Raw genomic sequence first — 18,119 nt, 5'->3', positions numbered from 1 at the left:
TATAGACCGATAGATTTTGCTCAAAGGAAGAAGTTTCTGGCAGCCAGTCTTCCAAAGATGGAAGGGGCTGGCTGCACTGGAGTGAGCTGCCATTCATGTGTGAAACTTGCGTCCACTTGTCAGGGGGGCCTTTAGTGTGTGACCCTAGCATCAGACCAAAGATTGGTCCAGCGCTTAGACTGCTTGTGAAGGTCAGATGAGGCAAGGCACTTGAAAATGCTTTGAGCAGCTGGAATGATTTCCTTCCTTCCTTCCTCCTACCTTCTCTTCCTCTCTACTTTCTTTTCTTCTTTAAATGTTTACTCAACAGATTTAATGTTCCAAGCACTATGACAATCAGCTGGGATGCCAGGACACATGATACACACAGTCTTTGCCTTCAAGGAGCTGCCAGTCTGGCTGGGGGATACAGACAGGTTCAAGAACAATTCACGAAGTGTATCAATAGTGCAAAAATAAAAATGGATATAATGAAGATTGCTCAGAGGTAGGTGTGATTAACTCAGGTAGGGGACAGTTAGAGAAGTCTTCCTGGAGGAGGTGACATCTGAACTAGGTTTGGAAGACTTGCAGTTTACCAGGCAAATAGTGTTGGGAAGGTTTGGGTGGGAAGAAGAGGGTATCCCAGGGAAAGAAAGGAACATTTACTAAGGCATGGAGATGTGGAACAACGTGCTGTATTCAGGGGTCTGGAAGTAATGCAGTAGAGCTGGGGTATGGAGTAAAGACCAGGAGTGGTGAGAGACAGGACTAGGGAGGTGAGAAGAGGTCAAAGGAAGATTCAATGACAATTTAAGGAGCTTTGGGGAGTTTTGAAAGTGGTTCAGTTCCTGGTGGGGGTGGGGAGCGGGTGAGGGGAGAATAAGAGGGTTTGAAGAACAGGATGGTTTCATTCACAGTGCAGCATGAGATTAGCGGTCTCAGACCAGAGACCACCAAGAGTGACATGTTACATGAATTAGAGAGGTGGCTCCCAGTCACCAGTGTGATGCTGAATGCTCTCTGTGTGGACCGAACCGGAAATAAGAGACTCGCTAGAAAAAAAAAACAAATTAAGTGGTTCAATTCAAAGAGAGGTATCATCAGGGTTTTAGAACTAGCACATGGGTATCAGAGTGTAGAACAGATAAAAGGGGAGAGGCTATCCATCCTTGGTCCTCCTCTTCCATGTTCCCAGAGCTATTCTCAGCCCTTCTCTGCCAGCTCTGTGCCCCAGGAGGCTGACCCCTGCTGACCGTGCCTTCTGGGCACCCTAGAACAAGACATCTGGGTGCAACCAGTGGGGAGCTCCAGCAAGGAGAAGGGAGGTGGGTAGAGGAAGCATCCACCATGTGATATCTTCCCCACTCCTTTCCACAAAGCCTTTCTGGTATTTCCCACTGGGCAGCCCTTCCTCCATGGTTCTAGTTCTCACTGAGCTTCAACATCTTTATTTCTTCCCCTGTCCATTCAGTCCTAGAGGTGGTAACAGCTCCCAGCCGTTGCTACTCTCTGGGTGCCTCGACATCCCCTGTTCATGACGTTAACCTGCCCCCGCCTCTCTGTCCCTTCATTAATGACTCTTCATTTGAACCATGTGAGATGAGTTCTGCTTCCTGCCATGAGCCTAACTGATTCAGGGGTCAAGGTTAGATACAGACCTGGAGAGAGGCAGGGCCATGGCAGCAATCTGAGAGAGGGATGCAGTGGTAGTGGGGGTGAAGAAAAGGGAGCAGAATGGAGAATCTTTCCAAGGATGAAGCCGTGAGTCCTGATTTTAGCTTGTGCTGGTCTCCAGGAGGGGGAAGGTCCTGCGGTACAGTACTGAGTGGGTGGTAGGGGGCTCCCCAAAATGGAGAATTCAAGAGGAGAAGCTGGTCCCAGTGGACAGATGAGGTCAGTTTTGATCAGCTGAGTTCGAGGTGCATCAGGAAGAATTGTCCAGGAGACCCAGGAGGCCAGCGGATCAAAGGGTCTGGCCCGGAGATTCAGCCAAGGCACGGGCAGCACAGAGCTAAGAGTTAAGGTCCACAGACAACAGAGAAATGCATTAAATTTGCCACAAATTTGTCCCCTTGGTTCTTTCTTAATAATTATTGATATATAAAGAAGTAGAGTTATAATGACCCAAGATGTTACAGAAGACTCTGTTCAAAAGCTGCCTGCCTTGTACCTTGATTAATTGCCCCCTTTTAAAGACGTAGGGGTTTGTTTTTCAAATCCACAATTTTCCCTGGCGTTCCATTTAGTCATTCCTATTTTTCACCACCAGATTGTTTGCTGGGGAAAAGAACAAAAACAGCAACAGATGTCTTTGTTTTGGGGTTTTGCAAAACTCTCTGGTTAAGATAACACTTTCAATTAAAGAAATTATATCATCCAAATACCACATGCCGACAAGGCTTCATTTGCAAAAAAATCACCTGCTTTCAGAAACTGTTTGAAGAGTCCTCTCACACCACCTCTCAATAACTGTCAGGCATCAAAACAGATCCCTTCTCTTCTCTCATCTGGATTCTGAAAGCTTCAGTTCAGAAAGCTGAAGTCAAGAGGGTGTCCTCTGATTTGTCCTCAGGGCTTTGCAGGCATTCATCACTAATTCCTCAGGCTTCATGTATGTGTGTGTACTCACACACACCCCCCACACACACCCCACACACACACCTGCATGTGTGTAGCCTGTGCTATTCATTGTATATCAGGGCCTGGCACATTTTAGGCACTTAGCAAATAACTGTGGAATAAATTGATTCATTTCTTTTTTCCCTCCTTCCTCCCTCTCTCCATCCTTGTTTCTTCTATGGTTTCACATTTTCTGAAAGACTTCTGTGCCACACAGTTGCTAAGCACTGCAAGTACAAAGATAATTAAACAGATTCCCTGTCCTCAGGACACCGATAGTCTAGAAGGAAGATGGCCAAGTAACAGGAGAGTTCTAATCCCGGGAAGAATATGAGCTCCTTAGGGACAAGAACCGGTCCTAATTCCCTGTGTAGCTCCTTTTTTGTCTTGTGCCAGGAGCTCAATAGGCATTCAGTGTCTGTTGAATGAAATGTTTGTTGAATGAAGCATATCCAGGGAAAACAATCCTAAGATTATGAGTGGGATGTGCCCTGAGAGCTGGAAAAGAAGTGGGGGAAGGTGGGAGGCCAGGGCCTGCTGGGCTGTAGGAAGCAGTTCAACCAAAGCATGGAGTCATGACAGTGCCTATGACTTAGCTGACTGTCAAAGGTCAGATGAGAGAAAGACTTGACATGATCCAAGGCCCATTATAGCAGATCTTTAATGCCTGCTTAGAGTCTTGGTTTTGTTAGACACTGGAGAACCACTACAGGTTGTGACAAATATGAAGTGGCAGCTCATCCAGCTCAAACCTACTGTAATAGACTCACCCCACTCTACCTTGTGGTGTGGATGCTGGGTAAAAGTCTCATCTTCCCTATTTGACTGTAAGCAATTTCAGAGTGGGAATTTGGATTCAATATTGATGGAATATTCTGCTGGATATTCTCCATTTGCCCATCCAGATCTACTCTCTCCACTTTTCATCTGACTCTGTGCCCCAGGAGGCTGACCTTAAAAGGACATCAGTTGGCTCCCTTGAGCTCTGGCTCCCAGTTGGGATTCAGTGGGAACCACTAGTAGGAGATCAGAAAATGAGAGGAGAGTGAAGTTGGGATATTGGTGCCCCTGGCTCCTTCTATGTCAGGTTGCTATGGGTTAATGATATTTCTCTACCGAAGGCCACAGCTCGCGAAAGGCAGCCCTCTCTATATAGCTACTCTCTTCTAGTTCCATAACTGGTCCTTCCCCTCACCCCTTCAGGCCTGAGGATAGTAAAATCTCACTTCTGTTTCTAGCCCTAGGGTCTAGCACTATCTTTCATTGCTTTCTCTAATGCTGTCTGTAACTCCTTAAATAATTATTCCCAAATTGACCAGTTTGAGTGTGCTAAGAATCTTATATGAACACCTACCATATGCCAAGCACACTGTGAGATGCTTTACATACATTTTTTTCATGTAATCCTCCCAAACAAATCTTCAGGTAAACAATATTTCCATTTACAAATTTTAAAAATACCTGAAGTTCACAAGTTTTAGGTAACTGGTAAAGATCATCTTCTACAACTTGAAATCTCCCTATTTAGAATAGTACCTAGCACATGACAGTTCCTTGAACTAATGTATGAGTGACTACAAGATTGTGCACTCTAAATACTAATATGAGCATTAGAGATCACAGGGGTTTTTGAAATTCAGTGCTAGGAGGGGTGGCTTTTGAATCAGAAAAAGCAGAATCTTAATTCAACCAAGTGTGATTTATTTCAGGTATGCAAGGCTGGTTCAATATTTAATGTAATCCATTGTATCAAAAGACTAAAAAAGAAAAATCACATAATCATACCAATAGATGCAGAAAAACTATTTGACAAACTCCAACTCATGAAAAAAACCTATTCATGATAAAAACTGAGTAAACTAGGAATGTAGAGGAACTTTCTCAACTTGATAAAGTCTACCTACAAAAACCCTACAGCTTACATCATATTTAATGATAAGAAACTGAAACTTTCCCACTATGATCAGGTACAAAGCAAGGATGCCCCTTCTCATTGCTTCTTTTAACATTGTATTGGATGTCCTTACTAATGCAATAAGACAAGAGAAAGAAATAAAAAGTATACAGTTTGGAAAGGAAGACATAAAACTCTATTTGCAGATGACGTGATCATCTAAGTAGAAAATCTAGAATAACTGGCAAAAAAAAAAAAAAAAGAAAAAGAAAAGAAAAAGACTAATAAGCAATTATAGAAAGGTTGCAGATACATAGAATTGATGTATAAAAGTCAGTTCCTTGCCTATAGACCACCAATGAACAAGTGGAATTTGACATTAAAAACATTAGCACCCCAGAAAATCAAATACTTAGGTATAAATCTCACAAAATTTATACAAGATCTATGTGAGGAAAACCACAAAACTCTGATGAATGAAATCAAAGAAGAACTAAATAAATGGAGAGATATTCCATGTTCATGGATAGGAAGACACGATATTGTCAAGATGTCAATTCTTCCCAACTTGAGCTATAGATTCAATGCAATCCCAATCAAAATCCCAGCAAGTTATTTTGTTGATATCAACAAACCGATTCTAAAGTTTATATGGAAAGGCAAAAGACCCAGAATATCCAACACAGTACTGAAGGAGAACAAAGTTGGAGGACCGATGCTACCCAACTTCAAAACTTACTATAATGCTACAGTCATCAAGACAGTGTGGTATTGGTGAAAGAATTGAAAATAGATCAGTGGAACAAAACAGGGATCCCAGAAACATATCCCCATAAATACTGTCAACTGATCTTTGACAAAAGAGCAAAGGCAATACAATGGAGCAAAGATAATCTTTTCAATCAGTGACACTGGAACAACTGGACATCCACATGCAAAAACAAATGGATATTGACACAAACACCCTTCACAAAAATTAACTCAAAATGGATCACAGACCTAAATGTAAAATGCAAAACTATAAAACTCCTAGAAAATACATAGGAGAAAATGTAGATGACTTTGGGTAGGAGCATGCCTTTTTAGATACAGCACCAAAGACACAATCCTTGAAAGAAATCATTGATAAGCTGAACTTCATTAAAATTAAAAACTTCTGCTCTGTAAAAGACAATGTTAAAAGAATGAGAAGACAAGCCACAGACTGGGAGAAAATATTTGCAAAAGACACATCTGATAAAGGACTATCATACAAAAGATACGAAGAATACTTAACAATAAGAAAACAAGCCCAATTAAAAAATGGGGTCAAAGACCTTAACAGACAGGTCATCAAAGAAGATATACATATGGCCAGTAAGTATATGAAAAGATGCTCCACATCATATGTCATCAGGGAAATGCAAATTAAAGTAACGACATACCACTACACACCTATTAGAATGGCCAAAATCAGGGACACCGACAACACCAAACACTGGCGAAGATGTGGCGCAACAGGAATTCTCATTCATTGCTGGTGGGAATATAAGTGGTATAGTCACTTAGGAAGATAGTTGGGCAGTTTCTTACAAAACGAAACATACTCTTACTGTATGATCCTTCAATCACACTCCTTGGTATTTACCCAAAGGAGCTGAAAACTTACGTCCACACAAAAACCTGCACATGGATGGATGCACATAGCAGCTTTACTCATAATTGCAAAAAACTTGGAAGCAACCAAGATGTCTTCAGTTGGTGAATGGATGAATACACTGTGGTACAACCAGACAATGGAATATTATTCAGTGCTAAAAAGAAATGAGCTATCTGGGCTTCTCTGGTGGCACCATGGTTAAGAATCCGCCTGCCAATGCAGGGGACACGGGTTCGATCCCTGGTCTGGGAAGATCCCACATGCTGCAGAGCAACTGAGCCCGTGCACCACAACTACTAGAGCCTACGCTCTAGAGCCCATGAGCCACAACTACTGAGCCCACGTGCCACAACTACTGAGCCCATGTGCCACAACTACTGAAGCCCGCACACCTAGAGCCCATGCTCCGCAACAGGAGAAGCCACTGCAGTGAGAAGCCTGTGCACCGCGACGGAGAGTGGCCCCCGCTCACCGCAACTAGAGAAAGGCCACATGCAGCAACGAAGATCCAACTCAGCCAAAAATAAATTAATTAATTAAATTTTTTTTAAAAAGTGAGCTATCAAGCCATGAAAAGACATGAATGAAACTTAAATTCATATTACTTAGTGAAAGAAGCCAATCTGAAAAGCAACACACTGTATGATTCCAACTATATGACATTCTGGAAAAGGTAAAACTATGGAGACTAGTAAAAGATTACTAGTTGCCAGAATGGGCAAGGGCGGGGAGGGAGAGGAGATGAATAGGCAGAGCACAGAGGATTTTTAGGGCAGTGAAAATACTCTGTATGATATGATAATGATGGATATATGTTATTATATACACCCAAACCCATGGAAGGTACAACACCAAGAGTGAACCCTAAGGTAAACTACGGACTTTGGATGATAATGATGAGTCCATGTAGATTCGTCACTGGTAAAAAAAAATGTACCATTCTCGTGAGTGATGTTGGCAGAAGGCTATGCATGTGCGGGGGCAGGGGTATATAAGAAATCCCTGTACCTTCCTCTCAATTTTGTTGTAAATCTAAAACTGCTCTAAAAACATTAAGACTTAAAAAAAATATCCTAACTCCACTACTGACTACCTCTCTAAGCCTTCATTCCTTATGTGGACTTTTGGATAAAAATTCCTACTATATAATGTGATTACAAGGTTTAACCAAGATAATATTCACAAAGTACCCAGAATACAAGAAGTGCATTATAAATGATAGGCTTATTTTACACAGAAAATCTACATATATATTTTATATAGTCGTATGTATATATTCCTCATTAGTACTCAGAGCAGTGATGAAAACCACAGGGACACACAGCCTCAGTCAAGTACTCTTTTTTTTTTTTCTTACAAATTACTGCTCCACACATACATACACACAAATGTATTAGTTAACTGAAGTTGTTAGTTAACTTAGTATTAGTTAAATGGAGTTGTCAGTGCTTAAAGCTTCCTGTTTAGACTGTTCCTGCTTCTTTTGCTTGACTAACTCAGAAGCTTCATGTTGGAGTCTGTGCAGGTGGAAGGGACATGACAAGACAGAGAAAGAAAGAAAAAGCCAGATTTGAAAGCTACCATGTGCCAAGTATCAATACTTTCATATCCCCTATCTCATTTCCTTTTCACAAGAGCACACACAACATAGGCAGAATTCCTATTTTCACCGATGCACTTGAAGTTCAGAGAAGTTAACTACCTTGCTCAAAGTCACGCAATTAGGAAAGAGTGAAAACAGGATTTGAGCCTAGGTCTTCTGGTCCCCAGGTCATATTCAGCCCTCCCAGCGCCTCCCTGTAGAGTCTAAATCACATCTTGCTGCCAGATAGATAGGATCTTTAAGCTCAAATTTCTTCAACTGGAAGCAGCAAACCTTTCCAAGACACATGATAGTTACTCACTTAGGAGTGAGCCACAGGTCTTTCCTGGCTGGCTTTGCCAGCTCCTCTCTTTTAATTGTTTCTGGGGGAGGGAAAAACTCCACATTAATGGAATTCCAAAAAAGAATGTTATGGTGACAAAGCAGGGAGAAAGCTCAGACAATAGGAGGAAATGTTGAAAGATTCCCTTTCATCTCCTAACGGCAGTTTGGGGCTGCACATGTCTAGTCCTGGGAACAGACTCCCAGGGCAAAGGTTCCCCATGATGAGCAGCCCACGTTTGGTGAGTGCATAGTTACTCTTCCTTCCGTTTTTTAAAAATATTTTTCTAACCAGGTCTCCGGAATTGAATATAAACACTGCAAGAATGGTTTCATTCTTTCCAAAACAGCATTTCCCTCTCCAGCCTCTATCTAACGCCCCTGTTGAGAACTTGAGTATCTAGATAAATGGACCCAGGACTTTGAAATCTTGGGAAAAAGAGGTGTGACATAGCAAAACACATAAGCTCTGTTCTGGTTCTGTTTCATCTCCAAAGCAACCCTGTGAAAGCAAGCCTGAGGGGATCTAGGGCAGGGCTCTGATTTGCTCTTCATTGGTCATGGAGTCTCAGCTGTGCAAAGAAAATAGGGTGGTGTGAAGAAAGCAGATTTGGACTGAAAAGCCCTGCTTTTGCATCCTGTCTCAGGCATTTATTAGCAAGTGACTCAAGCCATCTGACTCTCAGTTTCTTCAGCAAGGCAATGGGGACAATTACCTCTGCCTCTCAGAGCTGTGGAGAAGATCCGAAAACACTCTGCCTCCTGGTTTGGCCTCTTGGGGCTGGTCTCTTCGTGGGGTGCGGGGGCAGGGCTGGAGCTGGTTGACAGGGGTGGTAACCCCATCCTCACCCCACGCAACCATTTCTAATAAGAAGCAGTGAGTGCCTTGAACCACTGGCTACCGACCAGAAGTCACCTCAAGTTGAACCTTCGTGATCCACAGCTTACTCACAGGCTGGGGTATAACTTCTCCGACGGGAAGTTCCCCCAATTCAAGGGGCCCACCGCTCTCTCATTTTTATTTATTTTTTTGGTCTAGGAAGAATTGCCACAAGTATAGTAACACAGATGTTGTTGGGAGTGACTGCTGAGAAGAATGAAGAGGAAGAAAACCAGTGTGACACAGTTTCTGGGGAGACCAGTCTGGCTAGAGGAGCTGGTTGAGCCAATAGAAGCCCTTTAAAACCTGGCTCAGGCATCCCTTCCTCCAGGAAGGCTTCTCTGACCACATTTCCCAGGCTGAGATGGGTGCCCTCCAGGCACCAACACCCTGTACTCAGGTCAATCACAGCACTTATGCACGGAGCACTGTATGCTTCCAATTGGTCTCTTTGTGAGCTAGTGATGGGATCTTACTAAACTTGTGAACTCAACAGCTGGCACAGTGCTTGGCATACAGTACTTCTGCCCAAAATGTTAAATGCTATGGAATGAATCAATGTCTAATTGATTAAGTGAGCCTGAACTTGCCTCTCCTAGTATCCTGTCCCTCACTGGGACACAGACACAGGTAATGTTGAAAATCAGATGGGGCGGTAACTGCATGGCACCATGGAAATCATCACATTCGTGGTTCATGGCACGAAGGACCCTGTCGGTGGAGGATGAGTAGGAAAAGCAGGACCAGCACCTTCCTGCCCTCCGCCCACACCAAGGAAAAGACAGTTGACAGCAGGGTTCCGACTCACGAGGCTTGAGTTCAAGTCTGAGCTTTACCGAGGAAGACCTGAGGTGTCAAGCAGGGAAAGTGAGGCAGCTGTCCAGAAATTTAGACCAGGCAGCTTACTGTGAGGAAGAAAAAGTATAGCTTAGAGATTGTGAGGGCGCCAGGACGGAGTAGAGTCTAGCTTGCTGGCGATACAATTGTCCATTGGCCCAAAGGCCTTATGTTACTGATAGTCAACTAAGAGAACACAGGATGGCAGAGGTGGACGTGGGGAATGCCTTCATCATGATGACGCTAACACAGCAAAAATATCCAAGCTCTGGTCAAAACGTATCAGGACAGATCTCTGGGGAAGCTATATTTTTATTAACTTCCTCTTTGGGACTGTGTAACTGAAGGCAATAAGAAAAAGAAAATTATTTCATTCTGAAATTCTCTCTCTTCTCTCAATGCTAAAGATGTGAGATCACCTTGTACCTTAGATAGAAAAGTCTCCAAAAAAAAAAAAAAAAAAAGAAAGAGAAAAAAAGGAAAAGTCTCCATGCTAGGACCTGTGCAAAAATCAAAGGTCAGAAGATGAATAAGATGGGGTCCTCATCTGTCTGGGTTCCTCTAGTATGTGAGCAAGACAGAAGCTGGGGGTAGGGGGAAATGGGGGCTTCGAAGAGAATATATGGGAAGCCTGGCCAAAGGCTGGCCTTGAGCACTCTCAGCCAAGTAAAGAGAAGAAAGGGTGAAGTTCAATTCTTTCCATGAGATGCTTCATGACAGCTGACAGGTATAGAGCAAGGTTTCTGAACACTTGACACTATTTACATTCGGTGCTAGACGATTCTTTGTATTGTAGGGGCCATCCCATGCATTGCAGGAGGTTAAGCAGCATCCCTGGCCTCTGCTCACTAGATTCCAGTAACAACCAAAGATACCTCCAGACATTGCCAAACATCCCTTGAGGGGCAAAATCACTCCACCTCCACACCCACCTCAGTAGAGAACTACTGGTGTAGATGAACCATGAAGTCTATAGCCAAGTCTGGGCTTGGGTAGGGCTTCCCAGTAGAGCTCTTAGACATATAGGGGGCTCTGGACAACATATGGTCCTAGTGACATCATGGGCACTATTATTATTAGACTGTCTTCTTGACATCCCAAAAGACACCTGTAAAATTGAATCAGAGAAAGAGAGAGCTCTGAAACCACAGAATGCATGAAAAAACTGTACTCAAAATGTAACTCAAGGATAACATGAAATTAAGCACCAAATTTAATTCTGAACTCCTGGGAAGCCAAGACAAAGATGGGAAATTTGAGGACTGCTATAGCTCTTGTTTTCTGATCAAGGGAAGTATACCTTTTTTATTTGTCTGAAGAAACCCACTTCCCTCCTATAATTGAACATGATGGGGGATTTATCAGAAGATCCTTGTAGGAAGATTATTGAAAAACATAAGGACCAGACAAATTGCAGTACAGCAACGAGGCAGGCAGAGAAGAATCAGGGCACCACATATCCTAGAAAAGAGCAAAATATAGCTTTCTCATTTATGCAACCAATATTCATTGCTCACCATCTACATGTCCGGCACCACACTAGACAGCGTTGGGATGTAGGTCTATAGATATTGGAGCTGTATCTCTGAATAAGATAAAAAGTATCCTGGTTTTCCTAGAGCTTATACTCTTGTTGGATCGGAATCAACTACTTAATTGTGTGTCTTTAAACATGTCATTCTATCCTGGGGTGCCTCGGTTTCTCCATCTGTAAAATGAGAATATCACCTACCAACAGGACCAGACTGATACTGTAGGTGTTCTTTGAAGGCTTAAAAGTCTTTGAATATTTGTTTAGCTTTTATTTAGAAGAGAGAGAGCATATTGGATGAGGGGAGAATCGAAAAGGGGGACCATGGCAGGCCTGCCATGCAGAGTTGTCTACAGTATGGTATATGTAATGGGGCTCCTATATGTACATTTACATATGGTGCATGTAACATACAAGGTATATGTGAGCAGTGCACAACTCACAAACTCACAAGCTTGTGCGGTGTCCCAGGACGGCAGCATCCCACCACATACTCCATTCAGCAAAACAAAGTCCTGCAATCATCTCACTCACCCTCATGGAAGACAGATTAGGCACCAACAGGGCTCACTCCTCAGCCCAGGCAGCGTATCTAACTCTTCTTTCCATCCACATACTCTGCCTTGGAGAAGCTCTGGGAAATAGATGTTTTGCAAATCTAGTGTTGCTTAATGCCTGTTGAAGACTGGTGAACTGGGCTACCGTGTCTTGGGTTATTGTTTAACTGGCCAGCTCTGCTCCCCTTCAGGGTTTGAAGGGTTAAATGAAAAAGAACGGGTAAAGCCCATCACAGGTGGGACCCACTTAAAAAGAGATAATCCTCATAATCTCCATCACTTTCACCAAGGGCTGTTAGAAAAGTAAGCAAGATGAGGCAGAGGGGGTGGTGGTATCTAGTCTTCCAGACCCAATAGATCCTAGTGAGTATCACCATTGTCAATTTCATCAGTGGAAACAGCATCAACAAAAAACCAAACAATCAGCAAACTAGAGAGCTAAGGGTCTGAAGCTGCAGAACAAACTAAGGAGAACTGAGAGTCAAGGGCAACCAGAAACTCTACGCCCTGACATTTTGCTCTTACCCACGGATTCCAGAGGAAACCCAGCCCCTTCCCCCTTTCTCCCCCACCTCCTCCACCCCAGCTTCCGCTGCCCAGCCAACCTTATTTTCTGGGACCCTTTAATTTGGAGGCTTTTAGGGCCATATCCTGCCATCAATTTGGGGGTTGACTTCAATGAACATTCTGTGCAGGGCGGGAGAGGGGCAGGATGCAGCTTTCTCCTGGCGGGCCCTGATACAATAGGGTTTTCTACTGAGATCAATGGATTAATTGCGAACGCTCCGTTTGGGGCCATAAGGAGATGCTTTGTTTTCCCACAGTCGGCAGTCAGGGCTGGGCTGGCCAAACTTCATTTTTGAAAAGTCAGGGAAAACAATTTGGTAAAAAAGGATGGGGGCGGAGGGGTACGGGAGAGTAATTTTGCTCATCGCACTAAAGGTCAATAACAATTATAGTGAAAATTCAGAAGGCACATTTGTTCTCTGACTGAGGCCCTGTCTGGAAAATTCCATCCAGAAACAATTTGCTGTCTCTCTTCTCGTTTTCCCCTCCTCCACAAGGCTCTCTCACCACTAATGCTCTAGCCAACCCCACTATCCCCCCCCCTCCTCATCAGAAACTCTCTCCCCTGGAAACAGCCTCAAATGTTGAGAAGGGAGAGGAGAGCAGGGAATTCTCTCCGTTACCCTTGGGAGATTGAGGAGGGTACGGTGGCATCCTTCCTTTCTCGGAGTGGTGGGAATGTTTACCTGGTAGTGGAAACAGCCCGGGCAGGCGGGAGGTAGAGCCCTAGTTCTGCCATTTAATAGCTGATAAACGGGAAAAACCAGCTCTTTGAGAGCATCCACAGGGTCACCTGTACAGTGGAAATAGTAATGAGGACCTCCTGGGATTACTGGATGATTGAGATGTGACATGCAGTCTGCACTGGAGTCAAAACACAAGGCTAAATACAGCCTAAAACAGAAGGCTCTGATTACGGAGCCTCCCTATGTGGAAACCTTCCTTGGTACCCCATTCCCACCCCAAGCCCTCCACTTTCTGGCCCATCCTCCCTTTTCAGCCTTATTTCCCACTCCTCCTTACCCGTCTCTGCCTTCCTTGTGCTTGATCTGTCCTCTCCTCTGTCCTCACCATGGTTCTAACTCTGGACTCTTGACTCTGGAATGCACACGTTCGCACCCTACCCACCCGAAGACTAAGCTTAATTGTTGACTTCTCTGAAAAGTTTGATTCTGTCAGCTACAATGCATTGATTCTCTTCTCTACACATAGCACATTGCTTCCAAATGCCTTCCAAATCCCACATTCTGCTTGGCTATAGTTCTCCCAATCATTCACGTATTCATTAAACATTTAGAATGGTAGTTAAGAGCTCCAGCTCTGGGGTCAAGACTGCCTGGGTTTGAAACTCAACCCCACTTCTTGCTAGCTGTGGGATCTTGGCCCTTTCATGCATCAGTTTCCTCATCTGCAAAATGGCAGTAATGATTGGAACTACCTCAGAGGTGTCTGGTAAGGCTAAGTGAGATGAACCAGACGAGACAACACAAGTAGAATCATTCAAAGAATGCTTGGAATGTGGTTAAGTGCTCAATAAGTCCTGGATAGTATTGTTATTAAAAACCCAGTCTGTTTCAGGGTCTAGGGACACAGTGATGAAGAAGACAAGCTTTCCTTCAACAAATATTTTCTATATGCCAGGGACTGTTCTACTTCTAGAGGAGTAGAGATAGATAATAAACAAAACAATATGCAACAAGAAAAATGTCATCGTGTGAAAAGTGCAACGTTGCAAATTACAAAAGATTGAAGTGATAGAGCGTAGAGGGCTCCTTCAAATGGGGGGCTGGAGAAGGCCTCTTTGAGGACGTGGCATTTAGGCTGCAGTGGTCCCAATCCTGGAGGGGTTGTTAGTGGTGCGTGCCCATCGGCTGACCCCACTTGATTTGGTGCTCCAGAGGAGAGGGGACTGTCAGGTTCATCTCTGTCCCTCCCCGCACCTCGTTCTGCAGTCAGCACGCAGTAGATACTTGATGAATGGGGACACTGAATTGGAACCTTCACTCTCACTCCCTCTCGACAAGAGCAAGGATTCCTGGGAGGGTGTGGCTCGGGTGCAGAGGTCTGTTAGGGATATAAGGACGATGATGCGAATAGAACTGATAACGGATTGGAAGGCAAACACCCTTGTATTCTCTTGAAGGAGATGTAGGGTGTGAGCACCATAGCTTTGGAGTCAGGCAAAGCTGGATTTCCATCCCAGCTGGACCTTTCTCTGGCCTCGGAGCCTCACTCTCCTCTTCTATAAAAATAGACCCAATGGCACCTCCTCCCAGGGGCGTTGTGAACACCACATAAGACCTTGTAGGTAAAGTGGCTTCGTGGGGTAGAGACTCCATAAGTATTCATTCTCCTCCCTACCATATCAGAGCCCTGAGGCCAAGAGCTACATTCCTGGACTCATCACTATAATAAACATCTATAAGAAAAAAGTAGAATATTCTAGTGGCCACTTGTCCATCTCCCAGTCAAATGCCATAAACTGTTTTTCAATGGAAATAAAATAGTAGGAAAAGGAAGGATGCTTTTTAAAAAAATTCTTCTCGCTTCTCCACTGCCCTCAAAAAAAAAATTGGTTTCCAGAACATCAAACGCTCCTCAAAGAATCAACAATATTTTTTGATGATGGAAGTATGAATAATCAGACATATGGATTACATTTCCTTAAATTATGCAGAGCCCAAAAACCAGGAGGGAAGGGAAAGTGCTGGTAAAGTTTTTTTCACGTTTTATTAAAACCTCAAGGTCTGAGGAATACTTTCATGAATACACACGCACACACGCACACACACACACGCGCGCACACACACACACACACACCACACATACACTTCTTGTGTCCAACTATCAAGAAAGAAAAATGAACACATTCAGCATTTTTTTCCTGCTCAAAGCTTTGTCTTTTCTCCAATCAGCTCTAATTCTCAGCACCAGCCTCATTCATGGAAATAAATGGATCCCACGTTGGTTGGGCTCCCAGGCTCTACACCTTACCAGTCGGTGACCTTGAGCAAGTCACTTAAATTCTCGGAGCTTGGGCTTCCTCTGTGGCAAATAGGAATAATGGTCCGTACTTCACAGATGGTGATGAGGATTAAATGGAATGAGACATGTGAACATATCTTGGAAACTGTACAATGTCAGGTAGGTATAAGAGATGGAAGTGGCTCCCGGAAACTATCCCCACCTCGACAGGCAGAACAGTGCACTGGCAGTGGTTAAAGAGCCTGACTGCCCACCTTCAAACTCCCCCTGTGCTGATTCTAAGCTGTGTGTTCCTAGGCAGAAAACTAAGCCATGCTTTCTGTGCCCCATTTACTTATTTGCAAAATGGGATGCTGCTGGTAACAATAGTAGGTACCTCACACAGTGGTAATGAGGATTAAATCAGTAAATATTGACAAAGCACTTAGGTTAGTGCCAGTGTTTTGAAAGAGAGAGAGAACAGGAAGAGAAGGGAAGGGAAGGGAAGGGAAGAAGGGAGAGAGGGAGAGAGGGAGGGAAGGAGAGAGAGGGAGGGGGAAGAAATGTCCAAGTAAAGATTCCCTGCGCTAGAAATTCACCATTTAGTCGTTGGCGTTAGGTATTATCTTTTCCAGGAATACTTTTAGAAAATGCAAACACACTTAAAAAGCATGGCACAGCAATTCAGATTCAATGTGTACTTATTGAGCTCCTACTGTATGCAAGGCAGTGTGTTGTCTTATGTAATCCATTGGAAAATCTCTGACTCCTTGGAGGGTGGGCATGGGAGGAGGTGACAAATGGAAAAGAGAGGAAAAGAGGAGACGGAGGGAGAGAAAGAGATGGAAGAGCCGCTTTCGCTGCTGTGGCTTTGGCACTGGACAGACTTGGGTCCATAAGTCGGCTCTGCCAGTTACTAACTGTGTGACCTTGTACAGGCAAGGACATATTCAGACACTGCTCTGAGTTTCACATTTTTTACCCTTGAAAAATGGGGAAAAAAACCATAGGTTGTGTGGGGATAAAATGAGACAGTGTGTTAAAATATCTCATTTTCCTTCTCCCCAACTCCACATTTTTGTCACATGACTCCCAAGACTTCTGCGGGCTGAGTAGAAAGGAATCATTAGTGGCAGCATCTAGGGTACTAGAGTCAGGACTCCCAGAAGAGGAAATCAGTTTGCCACTAACTCTCTCTGTACAAGAAAAAGGACATTAGTTTTGAAGACTGTGCTCTGCTAACTCATAAGAAACGTGTTTCCTCCCCATGACATCTCCTATCAATTTCAGCCAGCGGTAACCAAGTGACTAACTCTTCCTCCAGAGGCAAAGAGCCAGAACTGGTGGTGACTTCTCCCTAGACTCTCAAGTGCAGAGATGATTCTTGCCGGATACTGATTTCAGAGGAAATGGGAGAGAAATTCAGCTTTGGCTCCCACAATTCAACCAATAATAAAGGATGCAGGGAAAAAGCTGAGTTGGAAAGAGACGCTCCGTAACCCTCTTCCTGGATCCTGGCAGATGCCAGAGGAAGAATCGGAGAGTGAGTAGGACTGCAGCCTGAAGTCCAAAGGCTGAAGCTGGAGGTCTGTGCCAAGATGACAGGGCCAGGTTTGGTTTAGAGGGAGGGGGACAGCTCCTGGGCCAGCCTCAGCCAGATGGGGAACAGCTCAGCATGAGTCAGGGGCTGGGTCTCTGCTCCAAGGCTCTCCTGCGGGCCACATCCATTCAGATGCACCTCCCACAAAGGGAGCTGTCCTTGCAGAGACTCAGGTGGCTTTTATCGGGGTGGTGCGTCATCAGTGGGCACTGAATGGAAATGATAGAAAAGTTCTGTGGTCTAAGCATAAGCCAGCACAAAATAGAATGCAGACAGTCCAGGATGCAGGTACCAGGTCTGTACCCAAGGTTGTGGGCTGCGTAACTCCCACACTGCAAATGACAACAGCTACCGTTAACTGATTGCTCGCCAGGTCCCGGCACTGTGCTCAGTGCAACCAGCTCCAAAGCCCTTGCATGCAATTACGAAACATGATGATCTCCAGAAAGCATAATGAAGCTGGAAGAACATTAAGTAAGTCATTTCCCCTCCCATTACCTCAGTTTCCCCACTGCAAAACAGGGATGTATCTGCCTACCTTATGGGTTACTTGGAGAACTGCAGCACAGTGGTTCAAAACCCAGACTTCTGAGTCAGAAAAATCTGGGTGTGAGACCCAGCTCTGCCTATAATTCACTGTGTGACCACGAGCAAGTTTCTTAGCCTCTCTGAACTTCCATTTCCTCGTCTGTTATCACAAGAGAACCAGCCTCAAAGGATTAGGACAAAGATCAAATGAGGCAAAGAATGAAGCTGCTTCCTCATCGGCAAGCCAGAGAAAATAATACACATCTCTCATTGTAGTGAAGAGTAGATATTTTAAAATGGCCTAATAAAGTATCTCATACTCAGTAGGCTCTCCATGAATCGTGGTTATTATTATTATTAGCATCAAATGAATCATTACATGGAAAATTATTTAACATTTAGAATGGTGGTTAAGAGCTCCAGCTGGATAAAGAAGTAAAGTGTCACTGTTTGCAGATGACATGACAGTATACATACAGAATCCTAAAGTTGCCAGCAGAAAACTACTAGAGCTAATCAATGAATTTGGTAAAGTTTCAGGATACAAAATTAACGCACAGAAATCTCTTGCATTCCTATATACTAATGATGAAAAAT

General features: G+C 44.0%; 1 long non-coding RNA gene across 1 annotated transcript in view; it reads right to left on the bottom strand.

Annotated features, from left to right (window-relative positions):
- Window positions 1–1,781: 1,781 nt before the first annotated feature.
- Window positions 1,782–18,119, bottom strand: part of LOC102975251 (uncharacterized) — a 34,028-nt gene continuing 17,690 nt past the window's right edge. Inside the window, exon 3 of the long non-coding RNA XR_449352.3 lies at window positions 1,782–1,993. This is a non-coding gene — a long non-coding RNA (uncharacterized lncRNA). The remainder of the gene's footprint in view (window positions 1,994–18,119) is intronic.

Source organism: Physeter macrocephalus, chromosome 4 (genome assembly GCF_002837175.3).
Source record: "Physeter macrocephalus isolate SW-GA chromosome 4, ASM283717v5, whole genome shotgun sequence".
NCBI lineage: Eukaryota > Metazoa > Chordata > Mammalia > Artiodactyla > Physeteridae > Physeter > Physeter macrocephalus.
Note: the sequence above shows the minus strand (reverse complement) of the source record. Positions and strands in the feature narration are given on the sequence as shown.